Source organism: Dendrobates tinctorius, unplaced genomic scaffold (assembly GCF_039654945.1).
Source record: "Dendrobates tinctorius isolate UK_male_01 unplaced genomic scaffold, ASM3965494v1 ptg000250l, whole genome shotgun sequence".
NCBI lineage: Eukaryota > Metazoa > Chordata > Amphibia > Anura > Dendrobatidae > Dendrobates > Dendrobates tinctorius.
Genome location: NW_027361917.1, coordinates 17488372 through 17500000, shown reverse-complemented (window position 1 = coordinate 17500000; position 11629 = coordinate 17488372). Strand labels below are relative to the sequence as shown.

General features: G+C 45.8%; 1 long non-coding RNA gene across 1 annotated transcript in view; it reads right to left on the bottom strand.

Moving 5' to 3' along the window:
- LOC141063367 (uncharacterized) overlaps positions 1–9839 on the bottom strand; it is a 165488-nt gene extending 155649 nt beyond the window's left edge. The window contains exon 1 of the long non-coding RNA XR_012224859.1: positions 9477–9839. This is a non-coding gene — a long non-coding RNA (uncharacterized lncRNA). The remainder of the gene's footprint in view (positions 1–9476) is intronic.
- Positions 9840–11629: the final 1790 nt, after the last annotated feature.

Below are 11629 nucleotides of genomic sequence, written 5' to 3'. Positions count from 1 at the left end.
TGACGGCGAGTGGGCCCTCCCACCGGCAGAGACACTTTTGCGTACTATGAGGGGCCGTGTGCCGTCGCCCACGAGTATACCCCCCCACCTGCTCAGGGAACCAGCACTTTCATCTGCACCTTCCTCTGTCACTGTGTAAGGTGGTATAGTATGCAGGAAGGGGCACCTGAGTTTCATCATAGAGATTCTGGCTCTGTAGAGTGCAAGGGGAATGTACCAGCAGAATCATCTAGCAGTGGCTGTGCATCAGTGCACTCCATCTCTGATTCATGTTGGACTGGGGAATTCAGGATTTGACTTGATAACCCAGGCATGGTATGTGAAAAGAGCTCCATGAAGTAATCTGAAGTGTGGGCTGCTGCATCCTTCACTTTTGATGGGGGTGAAGGACACAAGGAAAGGGGTTGTTCCTTACCAGGAGCCTGCACTGATGACTCAGTGCTTGCATTTTTTGAAGCTTCAGAAGAGGAGGTGATAGAGCTGGAGGCTGTTTCAGCAATGTAAGCCAAAACCAGTTCTTGATGCTCCGGCTTTAAAAGCGGTTTACCTACTCCCAGAAAAGGGAGCCTTCCAGGCCTTCCGGAGCCAGACCATGCCGCAGTCTCCACATCTCCTGCCTTAGCTGGTATTGTACTTTGGGCACTACCAGCAGCTGCACCAGCACCATCAGTACCAGCTAGCCACCCACGCCCACAGCCTTTTACACCATACTCCCTAATTTTTGTGAAAATGGACCCAAAATACCAGCAGATACATGGTACTGTATCAGAAGCATACAGCTTTATACAGTGTAGGGTCATCGTAAATCTCCGTATATATGTCATGAGTCAGACACAGACGCTCACAGGCTCAGTATGAATTGGACAATACTATAAAAAGTTGAAAGGGTACAGTAGCACCAGGTATATATAGTCTAGTTTAAACATTCTAAATCTCCGTATATATTTCAGGAGGCAGACAGACGATATCAGGCCCAGTATGGATTCAACAAGAATATAGAAAGTTGAGAAAGGGTACAGTATCACCTGATTCCAGGTATATCCACATATATTTCCAGAGTCAGGAACAGACTCTCTCTGCCTCAGTATGGATTAGACCAGAATATAAAAATCAGTAAATGGGTAATGTATCACAAGCGTAGAGCTGCATACAGTGTTGGGGTAATTTTTAAATCTACATATATATTTCAGGAGTAACAGACTCACAGGCTCAGTATGGATCACACCATAATATAAAAAGAAGATCCGCAGGAAATAATCACACATGTGGGCCAATGTTCAAGGTGTCAATGATGCAGTTAGAGTGGTGGGTGGAGGAGGACTTTCTGGCACAAAGGGTACAGTATTAACAGATACCAGGATATGTAGTATAGTGAAAATAGAAAAAAATCTACTTATGTATTTCAAGAGGCAGGCACAGGCGCTCTCAGGCCCAGTGTGGATTAGACAAGAATGTAGAAAGTTGAGAAAGGGTACAGTATCACCAGATACCAGGTATATATAGCATAGTTTAAACATTCTAAATCTCCTATATTTCTGTAGTCACCCTCAGACACTCACACAGTATGGATTTCACTAATACAAAATGTCTAACAAAGGTACTGTATCACAAGATAGGAAGTGTATATAGTATAGGGTAAAATTTTTATCTCCATATATATTGAATGAGTGAACCACACACGCTCACCCAGTATGGATTATACTGTAAGAAAAAAATTTGAGCTAAGGTACTGTATCAGCAGATAGCAGGTGTATATAGTATAAGTGAAAATGTAATTATCCCTATAAATTTCCTGTATTTCTCCGTGATACCAGCTGGGACACGGTACTGTGTGAGGAGTGTACAGCTCTATACGTGTGGGAAATAATGAAACATTCGTTCACTGTGCCGAACAGAATAAAAGTAGGAGTGCTGTGTAAAAAGCAGTCTGCACAGCAGTGTACACATACAGCAATAGTGCTATAAGGCAGGCTAATAATCAACACTGCTGCACACAAGAAAATCCTCCCTGTCACTGGCAGGCAGCCTAATAACTAGCGCTGATGCACACAAGAAAATCCTCCCCTGTCACACCACAGTAACTGTACACAACAATTGCGTTCTGCACAAGCACATAACTTCTTTTTACAGGCCTAAGTGTCTCCCTAATGTTAAACAGTGTCATCAACCTCCCTACTGTAGTGATGGTCTGAAGAAAAATGGCGGTCGGCAGCCAGGGCTTTTATACACTCTGTATATACAGTATTTCCGGAGTCACGCTCAGATGCTCACTTAGGCCGGTTTCACATTAGCGCTTTTTAAGCGCACGCACGGCCGGGGGTAGCTCCGCCCCCGAGCCGGCTCTCTGCCCGGCGTGCCCGCCCCTTGCTTATAGCGCCGCCTCCTAGCGGACAGCGGCGCCTGCCATCGGCGCACCCTATCTTTAGCATAGGGTGCGCAGATCGTGCGCAGGCCGTGCGCTAGTTGCGCTTTGACCTGCGCTGCGCACTTCTGACGGTGCGCCGTGCGCGCCAAAATCTGAAAAGTTCGATTTTGGCGCGCACGGCGCACTGTCAGAAGTGCGCAGCGCAGGTCAAAGCGCAACTAGCGCACGGCCTGCGCAAGATCTGCGCACCCTATGCTAAAGATAGGGTGCGTCGATCGCAGGCGCCGCTGTCCGCTAGGAGGCGGCGCTATAAGCAAGGGGCGGGCACGCCAGGCAGAGAGCCGGCTCGGGGGCGGAGCTACCCCCGGCCGTGCGTGCACTTAAAAAGCGCTAATGTGAAACCGGCCTTAGTCAGTATGGATTTAACCGTAAGCCAAAATGTAGCAAAAAGGTACTGTATCAGCAGATACCAGGTATATCCTGTCTAGGGCTAATTGTAAATCTCAGTCTATATTTCCGGAGTCAGACACAGACACTCACAGGCTCAGTATGGATTACACCAGAATATAAAAAAGAAAAATGTAAATGTATTCAGAGCATACACCAGTATACAGTGTTGGGGTACTTTTAAATGTTCGTATATATTTCAGTATCAGTAAGCCAGTCCAGACTCTCCAGTACAGGAAACTAGATGGTTACAAGTATAGACGGAAAGTCGAGTGATTGCTGAAATTTGGGAATTACTAGTCACGGGAAAACCTCCCGGGAGATTTCACAGAGGCGATGCTGACCCTCAATTACTTTGTCTGTGGAGACAGCGAAAAGGGTTCTTTGTGAAGAAAGGTTTGCTGTATCGCAGTAGCGTGGATCCCATCACCGTAACTCATCTCCATCAAATTGTGATCACAGGGAGAGATGTAGACATGGTCATCACTGCCTATCATGATCTGTCTGGTCACTTAGGAGTGCAAAAGCCAGAACCCACAGGGCGTTGGCGATTCTATTGGATTGGCATGAGAGGAGACATTGTAAAATGATGGTAGCAATGTCACACGTCTGACTGGGAAAACTGAAAGCTGATCATAAAGCACCACTGAATCCGATTGTGAGTCGACGTCCATTACGAATGGTAGCCATTGAGCATCTGAAGGTAGAGGCCAGCAGGACAGGCCATAGCTACATATTAACCATCATCTATCAGTTCACCAAATTTGTAGTGGCCGTCCCTGTGAAGGATTTCCCTGCCCAGACTACACAGCGGTGGAGCAGGGAGAGGCAAGTATTGCAAGTGCTATGGCTGCCACAAAATTCCAGCCGTTATCACTGGCTACCTTGCCTGGCTCAAGATGTAGACTGCCCAGCCATGACTCAGTTTGTCAATGCAAGTAGTCGGCCAGTACCTCCACAGTGCGTCTTTTGTCGCCCAAAGACATCATCTTTAAAACAGCCTGCTGCTTACCACTAGCTGTTCGATAGTGGTACACCTCGTGTGCAACACTGGCAGCTGCGGATGGAGTGCTCGAGCGACTGCGCTCTGTCAACAAGCTTTCGCTTCTGGAAGAGGAGGGTCGAACGCCTACAGCCAACTGTTTTCTATACCGTGGGCTAGGCACCACTGATCCACCGCCACTGTCCCCTGTGGAGCCAGCATCCACCACATTAACCCAGTGCGCAGTGATGGACACGTAATGGCCCAAGCCATGCCTATTGGCATCTGTTGTGAGGTGCACCTTTCCACTCACTGATTGTTTGAGTGTATGGACAATGCGGTCTTTCACATGCAGGTGGAGGGCAGGGAAGGCTTTTCAAGAAAAGAAGTGCCGAGTGGGTAGGTCATAGCCTGGGACAGCGTAGGCCATGAGCTCTCGGAAAGCTTCGCTTTCAACCAAATGGAAGGGCATCATCTCTAATGAGATCAGTTTGGCAATGTAGCCGTTCAAAGCCAGTGTATGCGGATGAGAGGATGAGTACTGTTAGGGCTGGTGGAACGCACCGAATTATAAAATAGTAGGTGCGTTCGCAGCCCAGGGTCCACCGTGCAGAGGTGGTACACTGCTGCTAAGTAATGGCGGAAGAATTAAGCGGTGTGTAGACAGTCACACGTGGGTTAAGTCACCCAATGTGAACAGAGGCGAAATCTGTTAATGCACAGTGCCGCACAACCACTGAACATAGATGCCGGAGCCTGTTTAGCTCACAGAGCCCGGCCAAAAGAGCGCACAGTGTACGGCCACAGAACTCTTCCCCCAATGGATGCCAATCCAGGTCAACAACTGGGTCATCCATCACCTCCTCTTCAATTTCATCTAAACCTTCATCTGTGTCACTGTGTAAGGTGGTATAGTATGCGGGAAGGGGCACCTGAGTTTCATCAGGGTCTGATTCAGTCTCACTAGACTGCGAGGCAAATGTATTGCTCTGGGTTAATGTACAAGCAGAATCATCTAGCAGTGGCTATGCATCAGTGCACTCCATGTCAGATTCACTTTGGACTGGGGAATTCAGGATTTGACTTGTTAACCATGGTATGTGAAAAGAGCTCCATGAGGTAATCTGAAGTGTGTGCTGTGGCATCCTTCACTTTTGGTGTGGGTGAAGGACACAAGGAAAGGTGTTGTTCCTGACCAGAAGCCTGCACTAACGACACTGTGCTTGCAGTATTTGTAACTTCAGAAAGAGGCGGCAATAGAGCTGGAGGCTGTTTCGGCAATGTAAGCCAAAACCTGTTCCTGATGCTCCGACTTTAAAAGCGGTTTACCTACTCCAAGAAAAGGGAACCTTAAAGGCCTTCTTGTGCCAGACGATGACACAGGCTCAACACCTCCTGCCTTAGCTGCTATTGTGCTTTTGCCATAACCAGCAGATGCACCACCACCACCAGCTGTGCCCCCATGCCCACGTACGCGGCCTCTTCCACCATACTTCCTCATGTTTGGGAAAATGTACCAAAAATACCAGCAGAGATATTGTACTGTATGAGGAGCGTACAGCTGTGTAAGGTGTATGGAAAAATTTAAATTTCCGTATATATTTGGTTACTCACAGACACTCTCCCAGTATGTATTTGACCATAATCCAACCAGCAGATATACAGTACTGTATCAGAAGTGTACAGCTGTATATGTTTTTGGTGAAACTGTCAATCTCCGTTTGTTTCCGGAGTCACACAGATGCTCTGGCAGTATGTATTTGACCATAATACAACCAGCAGATATACGGTACTGTATGAGAAGCGGACAGCTCTATACGGTGTACTGAAAAATCGAAATGTCCGTATATGTATTTCTGGAGTCTCACACACACTGTCTGTATAGATGTGACCATAATGCGAACAGCAGATATACGATACTGTTTGTGAAGCGGACAGCTCAATACGGTGTATGGAGAAATGGAAATGTCCGTATATGCATTTACGGAGTCACACACACACACGATGACTCTGTATAGATGTGACCGTAAAGCGAACAGCAGATATAAGATACTGTTAGAGAAGCGAACAGCTCTATACGATGTATGCAAAAATGGAAATGTCCGTCTATGTATTTACGGACTCACACACACACGCGCTGTCTCTGTATAGATTGGACTGTAATCCAAACAACAGATATATGATACTGTTTGAGAAGTGGACAGCTGTATATGGTGTATGTGTAGAAAATTTTAAATCTCCGTCTATTTTTTTATGGAGTCAAACACAGATAGCATGGATTTGTCCATGATACCAGCCAGTACACGGTAGTGTGCGAGGAGCGTACAGCTCTATACGGTGTATGTATGGAAAATTTTAAATCACGTCTATTTTTTTGCGGACTCACACACACGCTGTCTCTGTATAGATTTGACCATAATCAAACAGCAGATATAGGATACTGTTTGACAAGCGGACAGCTTGATACAGCGTATGTATGGAAAAAATTTAAATCTCCGTCTATTTTTTAACGGAGTCACACACGCTGTCTATGTATAGATTTGACCGTAATCAAACAGCAGATATAGTATACTGTTTGACAAGTGGACAGTTCTATACGGTGTATGGAAAAATTGAAATTTCCATATACAGGGGTTGAACAAAATGGAAACACCTAACATTTTGGCATCATAATCTTCGAACATGTTATAAACATGCAAACCGTAACATATGGTAATGCTTTGTAGTTGATTATTTGTGTTAGGTGATATGTGTATGTAAACTGTTTGTTTTGCAGAATTGTAAGAACATTGATGAAAACCTGATACCAATGGCAGACCTCTCGGATTTTCAAAGAAGCCAAATTGTTGGTGCTCGTATGGCAGGCGCTAGTGTAACAGAAAGTGCACGAATGCTTGGGGTGTCAAGAGGTACTGTCTCCAAAGTAATGACTGCGTTTGAAAGAGAAGGAAAAACGTCCACAGCAAAGCACAGGTCCAGACGAAAGTTGTAGTTGACTGAGAGAGACCATCGGACTCTAAAGCAAATTGTGAGAGGATCGCAAGACCACGGCTCCAAAAATCACTGCTGAGCTCAATGCACACCTACAGAACCCAGTTTCCATGAAAACTGTTCGTCGGGAGCTGCACAAATCTGGATTCCACAGAAGAGCTGTAATTCGAAAACCGCTGCTCTCAATGACAAATGTTTCCAAGCGTTTAGAGTGGTGTAGGAACCTCCAGAATTGGTCCCTCGAACAGTGGAAACATGTGATATTTCTCAGACGAATCATCGTTTACCCTATTTCCGACCTCCAGCCGAGTGTACGTTTGGAGAGAGCCTTCTCCCAACCGTAAAACATGGCGGAGGTTCTGTGATGATCTTGGGTGTTATTTCGTGGAGATCCGCAGGGCCAATGATATCCCTTCATGGAAGAATTAACGGCCGCGATTACTTAGGCATTTTGGGCAACCAAGTGCATCCTATGGTTCAAGCACTGTTCCCAGAGGGGAACGCCATCTTTCAGGATGATAATGCACCAATTCATACAGCTAGAATCGTTAAAGCATGGCACGAGGAACATTGTAATGAAGTTGAGCATCTCATCTGGCCCCCACAATCCCCAGACTGCAACATTGAGCATTTATGGTCGATTTTAGAGATTCAAGTTAGACGTCGATTTCCGCCGCCATAGTCGCTCAAAAAACTGGAGGGTGTTTTAACTGAAGAATGGGCTACAATTCCTTTGGAAATAATTCACACTTTGTATGAATCCATACCTTGGAGAATTGAGGCTGTAATCACCGCAAAAGGTGGACCTACACCATATTAAACTAACTTTTGTTGATGTTTCCAGGTGTTGCCATTATTTTGTCCAACCCCTGTATGTTCTTACGGAGTCACACACACGCGCTGTCTCTGTATAGATTTGACCGCGATACAAACAGCAGATATACAATACTGTTTGAGAAGCGGAGAGCTCTATACGGTGTATGTCTGGAAAAATGAAAATCTCCGTCTATCTTTTTACGGAGTCACACACAGATAGCATGTATTTGTTCGTGATACCAGCCGGTACACAGTAGTGTGTGAGGAGCGTACACCTCTATACAGTGTGTGAAAAAATGAACGCTCGCTAACTGTGCAGACAAAAAGAATACAAGTATTTTCGCTTTGACAAAAGCAGTCTGCACAGTAGTGTGCACACAGCAGTGTAGCTATCAGGTACCCTTATAAGGCAGCCTAATAACCACCAGCGCTGCTGCACACAAAAGTGTGAGAAAATGAACGCTCGGTAACTGTGCAGACAAAAGGAATTAAAGTGTTTTTGCTTTGAAAAAAGCAGTCTGCACAGGAGTGTGCACACAGCAGTGCAGCTATCAGGTAGCCTCATAAGGCAGCCTAATAACTACCAGAGCTGCTGCACACTAACTTGTGTTTTTCAGTGAAAATCGCTATCAGCAGAAGCACAGGTTTTTTTTTCCTGCCTAAACACGCTCCCTATTGAGAACGAGCAGCAGCAACCTCTCACTATGCTAAGATCGTCAGAAGTAAAATGGCAGTCAGCGTTCAGGGCTTTTATAGCCACTGTGACACCACCCGAAGTGAGCCAATCACTGCAATGCCCTTCTCTAAGATGGTGGTGGCCGCTCCCCATGTCATCGCGTTGCCCACAGTGTGCGTCCTTGATCATTGGCTGAGAAAAGGCGCTGGAAGCATTATGGGAAACGCGACTTTGGCGCTCGAGTCGGTAACCTCATGGCCGACCTCTCGCTATGGTCGGGTTTCATTCAGTGAAACTCGACTTTAGCGAAAGTCGGCAACTTTTGAATTTGACTGACCCGTTTCGCCCAACTCTAATGAGCAGTAGTACTTTCACTTTCTCCAGCTCGGGGCCCAGGAATCGGATCCTGTGCGGGGCAGGCACCCCTCCCCCTCCTCTCTCTGGTGAACACAGCAGAAGAAAGGAGAGAGGAGGGGAGATTGCCCCCTGCAGTCTGGAGCCGGTGCAGGACGGGAGCACTGCAGCATACAAGTGAGTTTTGATAGGTGTGTGCCCCTGCCCCCGCTGGCTACGACCATGAATCACATACAGCGTTTTTGCGAATCCCTTTTTTTGTAGTAAAATGCACTGACTCTGGGCATCCCAGCAAAGTCAATGGGTCTCCATATATGACATTCAGACATCGTTTTGTGACGATCCATTTTTGGGCTCAAAAACGGATCCTCACAAAGAATGAGCATGTCAGTTTGTGTGGCGTTTTTCTAATCTGCTTTTGCTATTGAAACATTATCTATGAGCTCAAAAACCTTTCAGGTGATGCGGTTTTTTAAAAAGCTGATCTGCTTTTGCAGCTGAAAAACATATCCTCAAAAAACACAGCAAAAACGCTGTGTGTGAATGTAGCCTTAGATCAGGAATAGAACAGTCATTTATAGGACATTTCATAACTTTCCCAAATTCCTATGAAAAAATATTCAGCACATTCTGCATTGAACTACTGTATACTCAGCTATAGTGTAAGCTTTTTGACACTATTCCAAAAAAAAAAACCTCAGGGGTCAAATGTTGCACACAGCCTAGAGAGTATCCCACATAAAGTCAATTAAAACAACCTTTAATGAACCATTAAAAGGACATAACACAAAAACATTACAAAAGTGCTCATATGAACCAGTGCTCAAAAAATGGTTTGGTCTCACCATTGGTATGAGATATAGCATTCCAGCATCAGGGCGTATCCTGCTGGAAAGACGATCCACTCATGGGGAGCTGAGACATGGGAAAACCAGTGTTAATGTAGAGTATTCCCCTACACTCCCTGTCGTGCCCCAGCGTTACTCCTGTCCTAACAAGGACAGGCCCCAAGTGGAACCTGTAGTGGACACCCCCACTGATAAGGGGAAAAATAGACAGAAGCTCCCTACGTGTTTCTTCCCCAATGGTGGGAATTCATCAGGGTAGTCAAATAGATATAAAGCAGTAGGAAAGGATATATAGAATTTGTGTTATCCATTAAGTCCACAGGCCCTGCAGTGGCGAGATGCCTAACAAACTAGTGTGACTGTCACTACCAAATGGAGTCCTGGAGGGGAAGCACATGGACTCTTGATAAAGACTCCATTATTGGTATGCTCCACCCCAGCATCTGACATCAGATCGCATACTGCTACTGATATTAACCCCCTGCATTCCATCAGCTGCTACCGATATTAACCTCCTGTTTTCCAAAATCCAGGACACATGCAAGGAAACGGCCATATTACCTATTGTTTCTAATATATTTCATGCGTCCAAAGTGTGAATGGTCTCATAAACAGGTTAATGCAGCCTCTTCCTATATTCCAAAATACAGGACGCGTGAAACAGAAGCTGCCACAGTGCACATAATTACCAGAATCGCATTTAATGCGATCAGAGTGTGAATAGCGTCCTAGGGCAATAAATACAGCTGCTACTGATATTAACCCCCTGCATTCCATTAGCTGCTACCGATATTAACCTCCTGTTTTCCAAAATACAGGACGCATGCATGCAAAGAAACTGCCATATTCCCCATTGTTTCTAATATCATATTTCATGCGTCCAAAGTGTGAATGGTCTCATAAAAAGGTTAATGTAGCCTCCTCCTATATTCCAAAATACAGGACGCTTGAAACAGAAACTGCCACAGTGCACATAATTATCAGAATCGCATTTAATGCGATCAGAGTGTGAATAGCGTCCTAGGGCAATAAATACAGCTGCTACTGATATTAACCCCCTGTATTCCATCAGCTGCTACCGATTACCAGAATCGCATTTAATGCGATCAGAGTGTGAATGATGTCCTAGGGCAATATATACAGCCGCTACTGATATTAACCCCCTGCATTCCATCAGCTGCTACCGATATTAACCTGTTTTCCAAACTGCAGGATGCATGTAGGGAGACGGCCATATTAGAGGTGGATCACACATCCATTTTTAGACGTCCGTCAAAATCCTCTGTTTAGCAAAAAAAACGGATCCGCCATTTTTTTTGGTGGATCCGTTTTTTTAAACAGAGATTTGCATTAGTGGCTAAAGCAGATCCGTCCAAAAAACAGATCCAGTAGCATCCGCTTGTGACAAAACGGAAACGGATCCGTTTTTCACACTTTGGCGGACGCCAAAAAACGGATGTGTGAAACAGGCCTTACCCATTGTTTCCAACATCCTATTTCATGCGTCCAAAGTCTGAATGGTATCATAAACAGGTTAATGCAGCCTCCTATGTTCCAAAATATAGGACTGCCACTGTGCACATAACTACCAAAATCGCATTGAATGCGATCAGAGTGTGAATGGTGTCCTAGACTCCTAGAGCAATAAATACAACTGTTACTGATTGAACTACTGTACCCAATTTTTTATATATTTTAGGAGTCAGAGTTGGTCCATTTTATACTGACTCCACGACTCCAACTCTACAGCCCTGCGTTTTTACCACGCTCCACCCTGCATCCCACGATGGCATTGACCTCAAACTCATCCGAAGACAGGTCTGATGTCCCGACAGATGACTTGGAGAATCGGGACAAGTGAACCGGCTTAAGAAGGGACATGTGGAAGGTGTCAGAGATGGCCAAGTGTTGGGGAAGGGCCAGGCGGTAGACCACTGGATTGATCTGCTCAAGGACCTTGAAGGGGCCAATGTAGCGAGGAGCGAACTTAGTGGACTCAACCTGCAGCCTGATATTACGGGCGGAGAGCCACAGTAAGTCGCCAGGAGCAAAGGTCGGAGCAGGGCGCCGATGCGTGTCGGCGGAAGCCCTCATTCTTTCCTTAGGGGCACAGATGGCATCCGGAGTGCGGTCCTAAATGTCACGAGCCT